Below are 11,960 nucleotides of genomic sequence, written 5' to 3'. Positions count from 1 at the left end.
AATCTCTAGTGGGCTCGGGTGTGGTGCCGGGTGCCCATGTCTTGGTCAAAAAAAGGGGGGAGGGGGCAGTGTGCCCGCATTTCCTGGGCACTAGGCATTTGGCAGACCTCCTGTTGAGTGCCTGTCCAGTAACCTGGTACATCCTGTCGGGCACAGCCATTGCCTGGAGGCCCTGAATTGGGGCTGACTTGGCCAGATGGCCACAGGCTCTGGTTCCAGCAGGCACTGGCCACCAGGGATGTAGAGCTTCTAAGTTCACTTTGAGGGGCACTGCCACAGCCACCAAAGGTGATGAGGTTCGCTTGCTGTTTGCACCTGTTTAAACCACCACTTCAAGAAACAGTGATTCTTTGGGTTTAGGTGCAACTGATTCTTTTTTCATTTTTTTTTTAAGAGACAGCTGTGCCAGAGAGTAACACCAATTAATTTTGAGGCTTTTTTCTTTCTTTTCTTTCTTTTTTTTTTTTTTTTTTTTTGAGACCAAGTCTCGCTCTTTCACCCAGGCTAGCATGCAGTGGTGCGATCATAGCTCACTGCAACCTCTGCCTTCCAGGTTCAAGTGATTCTCCTGCCTCAGCCTTCCCAGTAGCTGGGATTATAGGCATGTGTCACCACGCCCAGCTAATTTTGTATTTTCAGTAGGGACGGGGGGGGTCTCTCCATGTTGGCCACGCTGGTCTCGAACTCCTGACCTCGGGTGATCCGCCCGCCTTGGCCTCCCAAAGTGCTGGGATTATAGGTGTGAGCCACCGCAGCTGACTGAAGCTTTTTTCTTTAGTGCATTATTATTGTTATGTATTTATTTGACAGGGTCTCACTCTGTCACCCAGGCTGGGGTGCAGTGGCAGTCACAGCTCACTGTAGTCTCAACCTCCTAGGCTCAAGCAATCCTCCCACGTCAGCTTCCTGATTAGGGGTGACTACAGGTACATGCCACCACACCCTGCTAATTTGCTGTGTTTTTCTTTTTTTTTCTTTTTGTAGATTACAGGCATTAGCCACTTTGCCTGGCCTCCTTTGACCCTTTAAACATAGTTTCCCCTGTTTTTTTTTTTTTTTTTGAGCATATTTTTAATAGCTGCTTTGAGATTTTGCTAAGTCCAACCCATTGACCCCTCAAAAGCAATTTCTATTGCCTGCTTTTTCCTTATGTATGGGTCATACTTTCTTTTTTCTTGCATGTCTTGTAATTTTTTGGTTGTTGAAAACAACATTTTAGAGACTGTGGTAGCAACTCTGGATATTGACTTCCCATTACCTACCTCCAGGGCCTGTTGTATTTGCTTGTTATTTGTTTAGTGACTTGATTGGACTAGTTCTGTGAAGTCTGGGTTCCCATGCAATGTGGAGGCCACAGCCTTTGGGCATAGGCGCAGTCTCCTTAACCACCAGAGATGACTGACTCTAGGCTCTTTATTTCCCTAATGAACTTGTTAAGCTTTTGGCTGGTCTACTTCACACCCACTTGTTAGCCTCTCCTAATTTCTAGGTGATTGTTGTATGTTTGGTTTTTTGTGTGTTTTTTTGTAGACAGAGTCTCATTCTGCCACCCAAGCTGGAGTGCAGTGGCACAATCTTGGCTCACTGCAACCTCCACCTCCCTGGTTCAAGTGATTCTGCCTCAGCTTCCTGAGTAGCTGGGATTACAGGCGCCCACCAACATGCTTGGCTAATTTTTCTATTTTTAGTAGAGACCAGGTTTCCCCATGTTGGCCAGGCTGGTCTCAAACTCCTGACCTCAAGTGATCTACCCACATAGGCCTCCCAAAGTGCTGGAATTATAGGCATTAGCCACTGCACCTGGCCAGCAGTCTGTTCTTTTGGTTCGCCTCTCCTGCTGGACAGAACCTCTGTACCACTACTCCTGAGCTGGACAGGAGGAGGAAGATGGTGGCCTGCTTTTCCTAGAGTGACACACTTGCTCTTCAAGATGGGCACTGGGCAAAGATAGTAGCCCCTGGTCATCTCATCTCCCTCCTCCTGGTGTGGAAACTACCCTGTGAGTAAACTAGAGTGGGAGTTGGTCAAGACACAGTACTGCAGCCTACCTCCATGTAATAGAACTTCTCTAAGGTGGAGGCTGGAAGGAGGAGGGAGCTCCAATCCTCTGCCCTGCAGTTGCCTGGAATACAACTTCTGTAACACAGAACTGGGAGAGATCCAAGATGGCTGATCACTAGCAGCTCAGGATTGTAGCTCCCAGTGAAAGCGAAGAGAACGAGAGGACGCCACACTTTCAGACGAATTTTTGTTGCTCACAGACCAGGAGATTCCCAGCGGAGGAGCCCCTTGGGTTGCCAGCGCGACTCTTGTGGCCGGCTTGATGGTTTTGCCGGTGCCTCGGCATGGTGGTTCTGGGTGCAGAGTCAGAAAAGCACCATCGGCCGGGCGCGGTGGCTCAAGCCTGTAATCCCAGCACTTTGGGAGGCCGAGGAGGGTGGATCACGAGGTTGAGAGATCGAGACCATCCTGGTCAACATGGTGAAACCCCGTCTCTACTAAAGGTGCAAAAAATTAGCTGGGCATGGTGGCGTGTGCCTGTAATCCCAGCTACTCAGGAGGCTGAGGTAGGAGAATTGCCTGAGCCCAGGAGGCTGAGGTTGCGGTGAGCCGAGATCGCGCCATTGCACTCCAGCCTGGGCAACAAGAGCGAAACTCCGTCTCAAAAAAAAAAAAAAAAAGAAAAGCACCATCAATCTTAACACCGCTGTTTTAGTCGGCACAGTGGGTTGCTCAGATTCCAGCTCTGGGAATCAACAAGTTGGACGTCCACTCAGAAACCTAATTAGAAAGTCGGTAATTACAAAGACGACAGATGGATAAATTTATAACAAAGGGAAGAAACAAGCCTAAAAAAGCTGAGAATACCAAAAATCAGAACGCCTCTCCCTCTACAGGGGATCACAGTTCCTCATCAGCAACAGAACAAGGCCTGATGGAGAACGAGTGTGTTCCATTAACAGAAGTAGACTTCAAAAGGTGGATGATAAGAAACTTCTGTGAGTTAAAAGAACTTGTTCTAACCCAATACAAAGAAACTAAGAACTTTGAAAAAAGGTTTGACGAACTGCTAACAAGAATAGACAATTTAGAGAGGAATATAAGTGAATTAACGGAGCTGAAAAACACGAGAACTTCGCAAAGTATGCACAAGTTTTAACAGCCAAATTGATCAAGCAGAAGAAAGGATATCAGAGGTCGAAGACCAACTTAATGAAATAAAATGAGAAGACAAGATTAGAGAAAAAAGGATAAAAAGGAATGAGCAAAGTCTCCAAGAAATGTGGGACTATGTGAAAAGACCTGATCTACGTTTGATAGATGTACCTGAATGTGACTAAGAGAATGAATCCAAGCTGGAAAATACTCTTCAGGATATGATTCAGGAAAACTTTCCCAACCTAGCAAGGCAGGACAATATTCAACTCCAGGTAATACAGAGAACACCACAAAGATAGTGACCAAGTGGTCAAGAAGACCAACCTCAAGGCACATAATCGTCAGATTCACCAGGGTTGAAATGAAGGAGAAAATACTAAGGGCAACCAGAGAGAAAGGTCAGGTTACCCACAAAGGGAAGCCTATCAGACTCACAGCAGATCTCTCAGCAGAAACCCTACAAGCCAGAAGAGAATGGGGGCCAATATTCAACATCCTTAAAGAAAAGAACTTTCAACCCAGAATTTCATATCCTGCCAAACCAAGCTTCATAAGCGAAGGAAAAATAAAATCTTTTGTGAACAAGCAAGTACTCAGAGATTTCATCACCACCAGGCCTGCTTTACAAGAGCTTCTGAAAGAACCACTACACATAGAAACGAATGCCTGTAATCCCAGCGCTTTGGGAGGCCAAGGTGGGCGTATCACTTGAGACCAGGAGTTCGAGACCAGCCTGACCAACATGGCCCCATCTCTACTAAAAATACAAAAAAAAAAAATTACCCAGGTATAGTGACGCATGCCTGTAATCCCAGCTCAGGAGGCTGAGGCACAAGGATCACTTGAACCTAGGCAACAGAGGTTGGCAGTGAGCTGAGATAACGCCACTGCACTCCAGCCTGGGCAACAGAGCAAGACTCCATCTCAATAAAAAAAAATTAAAAAAAAAAAATCTTAAAAGAAAAAATGACAAGGAAGCATTGAAAATAAAAATAACATAGGAAAATATGGCAGGTGCAGTGACTCACACCTGTAATCCCAGCACTTTGAAAGGCCGAGGCAGGAAGATTGCTTGAGCCCAGGAATTCGAGACAAGCCTGAGGAATATAGTGAGACTTTGTCTTTACAAAAATTTTTTTAAATTAGCTGGGTGTGGTGAAGTGTGCCTGTAGTCCCAGCTGCTTAGGAGACTGAGATGGGAGGATCGCTTGAGTCAGGGAAATGGAAATTGCAGCGACGTGAGATCACCCCACTACACTCCAGCTATGGAGCAAGACCCTGTCTTAAAAAAAAGAAAAAAGAAAAATATGACATGTATAATAAAACAAATATATTAGTGACGATAAATATAAATGGACTTCTACTTCTCTATTAAAAATTAAGATTCCCAAATTGAATTAAGATTTCAATTTTATGTTATTTAAAATAAGCACAAAATCCAACAAAAAATAAGAGAAGGGGACATATATAAAACAAATGCAAATTAGGAAATTCAAAGATGAAAATATTTACATTGATAGAATTTGACACTTTAAAAATAAATAAATGGCATTGAAATGGATGCAGTGAATATGTTAAGGATAGAGAATCAATAATAAGTCTCAGTAGTTTCCTGGAAAGAAACACATATAGCAGACAGTATACCTATTTTTCCTAGTGCCTGTGCAATGTTTAAAAAAACTGAATATACAGTATAGCTGCACTAACAGTGGCACTTAAATAGGGTTCAGTTGCTAAAGAAGACTCAAAGGACCCCAAATGACAAAGCCTACAAGTCTACACTTTATTACAGGAAAAGGACCCACTATACCAAGAACATGAAAGTCAAGCTATACACCACAGCAGACGACTCCCAGCAAGGGGTCTGGAGAGGCCAGGTGCAGGCTCTTCCTGTCTTTTCTTTCTGGTACTACCATGTGTTCCATGCGCATCTTGTATTTTTCCTGCTCTAGCTCTAGAAGCAGCCATTTCTTCAAGGGGCTCTGATTTCCTTTATTGGAGACTGGTATTTGGAAACGAAGATCTGGGTGCTAAGTGTGCTCACTGCTGCTGGGATGTCACTGCTTCTAGCCCATCTCAACAGTCAGAGCTAGGAAATATATCTATGTATACTAACCTATGTAAGCGTATGTATCCATATTTCTGTATCTATCGCCTGTTACATAAAAATTATATCAGGCCATTGTTTTGGACGAAGCTCCTACACTAGGCTGCAACAGAGCAGACTACAAACCAGAATGGATTCATTCATACTAAAGATCTACGTCATGGCTGGGTGTGGTGGCTCATGCCGGTAATCCCAGCACTTTGAGAGGCCAAAGCAAGTGGATCACCTGATGTCAGGAGTTCAAGACCAGCCTGGCCAACATGGTGAAACCCTGTTGCTACGAAAAATACAAAAATTAGCTGGGTGGGGTGGTGGTGTGTGCCTGTAACCCCACCTACTAGGGAGGCTGAGGCAGGAGAATTGCTTGAACCTGTGAGTCAGAGGTTGCAGTGAGCCGAGATCGTGCCGTTGTACTCCAGCCCAGGTGACAGAGCGAGACTCTGTCCCCCGCCACCCAAAAAAAATCAGACTAAAACTGAGTCGTTAGCTGGCCCTCTGAGAAATCAGGAGTCAGACAAAGCCCAATTTCCCAAGCAGGCCAGTTTCCGTTGGCATGATGATGAAGTTCCCTTTGCCTTTGATCCTTACAACAAAAAGTAATCTGAAGTAACTTCTGGTTAACCTATCAATTATTTGTCTATTGTTCTGTTTACCTGTTCCCACTTTACAAGGAAAGTAACGTTGAAATGACCTGTCCACTTTTTGTTCCTTGTTTCTGCTTCCTTAAGCCCTTTCTGTCTATAAAATCAACCTCCTCTGCTCAGCCCATTGAAACATTTACTGTACTTTACATAATAGTGTTGCCCAATTCTAGAATCACACACAAAAAAGCAAACTAAGATCTTAAAAATATATTGTGATTTTGTTCTTTGATGCTCCCAACTAAAGTTCAGTGTTTACAGACAGTTCTTTTTTTTTTTTTTTCTAAGACAGTTTCACTCTGTCACCCAGGCTGCTGGAGTGCAGTGGCGTGGTCTCAGCTCACCGAAAGCTCCATCTCGGGTGTTCAAGTGATTCTCCTGCCTCACCCTCCCCAGTAGCTAGGATTGCAGGTGCCCGCCACCACACCCGGCTAATTTTTTTTTTCTCTATTTTATTCTTTCACCTGGCTAACTTTTATGTTTCTAGTAGAGATGGGGTTTTACCATGTTGGCCAGGCTTGTCCTGAACTCCTGACCTCACGTGATCTGCCTGCCTCAGCCTCCCAAAGTGCTGGGATTACAGGCGTGAGCCACTTTGCCCGGCCTTTTTGTCTTTAGCCTTACACTGTCTAATCAAAACACTTTTTTGCAAATGTTGCTTAATCAGCAACTTCCCCACCATCTTCAGTAATCTCATATATTTTTCATAAAATAAATTCGTTTATTATTTTTAATTGACAAAAATGATATGTTAACCCTGTACAACATGTTGTTTTGAAATATGTATACATTGTGTGAAAGCTAATTTGTGTGTATGTGTGTGTGTGTGTGTGTGTGTATGAAAGCTAATTAACATATGCATTACCTTGCATACTTACATTTCATAGTGAGAACTTAAAATCTACACTCTTAGCAATTTTTAAGTGTGCAATATATTTTTATTAACTACATTCACCATGATTTACAATAGCTCTCTTGACCTTCTTTCTCCTGTCTAACTGAAATTTTGTATCCTTTGACCAATATCTCCCCAATACCAGCACCTCTCCCCTTCCCCAGCCCCTGGTAACCACCTTTCTACTCTCTGCTTCTTTATTTCTTATTTTTTCAACTTTTTTTTTTTTTAATGGAGTTTTGCTCTTGTTGCCCAGGCTGGAGTTCAATGGCACGATCTCAGCTCACCGCAACCTCTGCCTCCCAGGTTCAAGCGATTCTCCTCCCTTAGCCTCCAGAATAGCTGGGATTACTGTCATGCGCCACCAGGCCCAGCTAATTTTATATTTTTAGTAGAAACGGGGTTTCTCCAAGTTGGTCAGGCTGTTCTCAAACTTCCGACCTCAGGTGATCCACCCACCTAGGACTCCCAAAGTGCTAGGATTACAGGTGTGAGCCATCGCACCCAGCCAATTTTTTCAGCTTTTTTAGATTCCATATGTAAGTGAGATCATGTAGTATTTGTCTTTCTGTGCCTGGTTTATTTCACTTAAAAATTTCCTCTAGGTACAATTAATTTATTTTGTCATCCTCTGCATTGCATCCTGGAATCACTGAAAACCGGGGTGATTCTTTTTTCAATTTGTATACAGTAATGTTCATTCTTGGTGTTGTACCATTCCATAGGTTTTGAAAATTGTGGAGTCATATATCCACCACCACCCTCGTGTATACTCAACTCTTCCCTCTCCTCTACCCCTGGCAACCACTGATCTATTTTCTTTTTTTTTTTTTTTTTTTTTTGAGACGGAGTTTCACTCTTGTTACCCAGGCTGGAGTGCAATGGCGCGATCTCGGCTCACTGCAACCTCTGCCTCCTGGGTTCAGGCAATTCTCCTGCCTCAGCCTCCTGAGTAGCTGGAATTACAGGCACGTGCCACCATGCCCAGCTAATTTTTTTTGTATTTTTAGTAGAGACGGGGTTTCACCATGTTGACCAGGATGGTCTCGATCTCTCGACCTCGTGATCCACCCGCCTCGGCCTCCCAAAGTGCTGGGATTACAGGCTTGAGCCACCGCGCCCGGCCTAACTGATCTATTTTCAATCCTGTTCTAGACTGAATAATGACCCGGAAAAGATATCTATGTCCTATTCTCCAAAATCTGTGAATGTTACCTTAATATGACAAAGGGACTTGGCAAATGTAATTATATTAAGGATCTCGAGATGAGATTATCCTAGGTTATCCAGGTGGACCCTAAATGTAGTAATAATAACAAGGGTCCTTAAAAGAGGGTGGCAAGAAGGTCAAAGAAGTTCGTAGGAGAGGTGAGGACAGAAGCAAGAGGTTGGCCGAGCATGGTGGCTCAAGCCTGTAATCCTAGCTCTTTGGGAGGCCGAGGTGGGTGGATCATGAGGTCAAGAGATCGAGACCAACCTGGTCGACATGGTGAAACCCCGTTTCTACTAAAAATACCAAAAAATTAGCTGGGCATGGTGGCACGTGCCTGTAGTCCCAGCTACTCCGGAGGCTGAGGCAGGAGAGTTACCTGAACCCAGGAGGCAGAGGTTGTGGTGAGCCGAGATTGCGCCATTGCACTCCAGCCTGGGTAACAAGAGCGAAACTCCGTCTCAAAAAAAAAAAAAAAAGTAAAAAAAAGAAAAAACAAAAGAAGCAAGAGGTTGGAGTGATGTAAGGAAGGGGTCCTCACCTAATGTGTGCAGATGGCCTCCGGAAGCTAGAAAAGGCAAGGAAATTAATTTCCCCCTAGAGCCTTGTATAAGTCTGTTCTCAGGCTGCTGATAAAGACTTACCAGAGACTGGGAATTTTTTTTTTTTCAGACAGAGTCTTGCTCTGTCACTCAGGTTAGAGTAGAGTGGCACAATCTTGGCTTACTGCAACCTCTGCCTCCTGGGTTCAAGCAATTTTCCTGGCTCAGACTTCCTAGTAGCTGAGATTACAGGCACATACCACCATGCCTGGCTAATTTTTGTATTTTTAGTAGAGATGGGGTTTCATCATGTTGGCCAGGCTGGTATCCAACTCCTGACCTCATGATCCACCCACCTTGGCCTCCCAAAGTGCTGGGATTACAGGCACAAGCCACCACACCTGGCAATCTTTCCTTTTTATCATTGACAAGTATTCCACCGAACACATATAGCACAGTTTGCTTATCCATTCACCTGTTGAAAGACATCTTGGTTGTTTCCGGTTTTATTGATTAATAAAACTGCTACAAGGCTGGGCGCAGTGGGTCACACCTGTAATTCCAGCACTTTGGGAGGCCAAGGTGGGTGGATCACCTGAGGCCAGGAGTTCAAGACCAGCCTGGCTAACATGGTGAAACCCCATCTCTACTAAAAATACAAAAATGAGCCAGACGTGGTGGCAGGCGCCTGTAGTCCCAGCTACTCGGGAGGCTGAGACAGGAGAATTGCTTGAACCTGGGAGTCAGAGGTTGCAGTGAGCCAAGATCATGCCACTACACTCCAGCCTGGGTGACAGAGCAAGACTCTGTCTAAAAAAAAATGTACAGGTATTCACAGCTTTTAGGATATGGAAATGTCAATTTAAATATTATTACTAGGGGAACAGATTATTCAGTGATACAAACCAAAAGAGTTACAGGCTTTTATTCTTTTTAGAGATGGAGTCTCACTCTGTCACCCAGGTTGGAGTGCAGTGGCTCGATCTCGGCTCGCTGCAACCTCCACCTCTTGGGTTCAAGCAATTCTCTTTCCTGCCTCAGCCTCTGGAGTAGCTGGGATTACAGGCACAGACCACCATGGCTGGCTGATTTTTGGATTATTAGTAGAGACAGGGTTTCACCATGTTGGTCAGGCTGGTCTCAAACTCCTGACCTCAGGTGATCTACCCGCCTCGGCCTCCCAAAATGCTGGGATTGCCGGCGTGAGCCACTGCGCCTGGCCAAGAATTACAAGCTTTTTAAGGCCAAGGTTACATTCATAGATCAAGCCAAAAGCTCAGAGTTCTAGATGTCTTACAAGAGCCCTTTGTTAGAAATAACATTTTCAAAGACATTTTAAAAGATCAGAAAAATCACTTTTTCATTATTCTGTTGCTAGGATTTCTTATACCAGCACTCCGGAGGGCCTGTGGTGTTGCAGATGAAATGCTGGAATTCCATTATTTAGAAAGGAAAAAAGTAAAGACAGATCTGAGAAGCTAAAAGACTTACTATAGAAAGGAAAGGGACAAAATATTATTATAAACAATTGGAATTTGAGGCATGTGATGTTATCCATGTACAGGATGAATTTTTAAAAATGGCAATATGTGAATTTCTGGTTTATTATATCAGCAATCCAGTCACCCTTAGTCCTTAGTACTGTTTGCTATGAAACTTTGTCAAACACTTTCATGAAGTCATTAAAAGTGACCTGTTTTTTCCAACAGATGTGCAATGATACCTCTGCCAGTGGAGTTTTGCCTGAATTACAACAACAAAAATCATTCTAACACAAAAGTGGCAAAGTTTTTCCCTTAGGGACCAAAACTACAGATAAATAATTGAGTTATACCCTTCAATGTGAAATCACATACAAGTCACATGATGTCCAAAAGCTTGTAAAACCAACTGCACTGTTTATAATGAATATTTGCCAGGGCCTGGGATTTCTCCCTACGTACACGTTAGCCTTTTGTGGATCCACATATCCGTTTCATGGATGTCAGTAGCACGAGCTAGCAGCATGAGGATCGGCGTATTTGTGTCGGTTCCCTAAGTCTTCATGTCCCACGGGACCATGCGGTTCCCTAAGTCTCCGAGTCCCACAGGACCTTGGGAAGGGGCCCAGGTGGATACACTGTGTACACAGTGCCTGTTTGCATCACAGTCAAGGAATACCGGCCTTGGGGAAAGCAAGCCTGCTCTTTGTCCCAGAAGGAGATATCACCTTATCCCTCAAGGCAGCTCCTTGCAATAGAGCCCTGAGAAATGGCCCAGGTAAAGAGCAGTTAGGACCTTGCATTCTTGGCGTGCTCAACAAGAACGAGCAGGAACTCTCTGGGCCATGGGGGATTGCCTCTCCTAACAGCATGCTCATAGAGAAACTAGGCCATCTTTCCTTCCACATGAAGTGGACAACAAGAGGTACTGCCCAAAGTGTTGCCCCTAGGAATATTTTCCTTCACCACTCTCTTTCAGGGGCTAGAATGCAGCTACCACCTACTTTTAGATGGTGCTGGGAAACTGTGGATCATAAACCTTGCTCTTTCTGTGTTATCCAGTCATAAGGAACTCTGCGGGAAGTCACAAATCTGGGTTAAAGGAGAAGTAAACCAGTAGCAGCAAGCATCATGAGAGTCTGAACCACCTCTTTTTTTTTTTTTTTTTTTTTGAGACAGAGTCTCATTCTGTTGCCCAGACTGGAGTTGAGTGGCTTGATCTCTGCTCACTGCAACCTCTACCTCCCAGGTTCAAGGGAGTCTCCTTCCCCAGCCTCCCAAGTAGCTCAGACTACAGGTGCCCGCCACCACGCCCGGCTGTTTTTTGTATTTTCAGTAGAGACAGGGTTTCACCATGTTGGCCACGCTGGTCTCAAACTCCTGATCTTGTGATCTGCCTGCCTCGGCCTCCCAAAGTGCTGAGATTAAGATGTGACCCACCACGCCCAGCCTGAACCACCTCTTCATGCAGTTTACTTGTGCCTTCCAACCAGCTTGGAAGCTAGTTATTACTTAAATATTACATTTTCATTTTCTAATGGAATACAGTTTTGCACATTCAACCTAGCTCCTGATGGTCATTTCAAATGGCACACCTCACTCTCCTTCCACCTTCCAGATCTCCTGCCAATGCTTTCCATTGAGTGAACCACCCAGAAGCTGGAGGGCAAGGAAACCTGTTGCTACAGCCCCTTTGCTAGGCACAGAGCAGGTAGAGAAGGGTGGAGTGAGTTGGGAAAGGCAAATGGAAGATATCCAGCACAGCTCATAAATGACATTGATGTCATTGGTGTGATTTTCTAAAACATTAAGCCATTCTTGGTAAAGTTCCAAACAAAATAACACACTCCTTTCAATTTACATAGTAGTTCCATTCCCGGAAAATTCCACATATATTAAAACTGTGCAGAAAATCCTTTGAGTTA

The 11,960-nt window shown here is 44.4% G+C and overlaps 1 non-coding gene across 1 annotated transcript; it reads right to left on the bottom strand.

Moving 5' to 3' along the window:
* Positions 1-236: 236 nt before the first annotated feature.
* On the bottom strand, positions 237-367 carry LOC120366691 (small nucleolar RNA SNORA68). The gene has a single exon (XR_005581271.1). It is a non-coding gene; the product is annotated as a small nucleolar RNA SNORA68 (small nucleolar RNA).
* Between the last annotated feature and the right edge of the window lie 11,593 nt (positions 368-11,960).

Source organism: Saimiri boliviensis, chromosome X, assembly GCF_048565385.1.
Source record: "Saimiri boliviensis isolate mSaiBol1 chromosome X, mSaiBol1.pri, whole genome shotgun sequence".
Classification (NCBI taxonomy): domain Eukaryota; kingdom Metazoa; phylum Chordata; class Mammalia; order Primates; family Cebidae; genus Saimiri; species Saimiri boliviensis.
The sequence above is the reverse complement of the archived record's forward strand: the minus strand, read 5'-3'. Positions and strand labels throughout refer to the sequence as shown.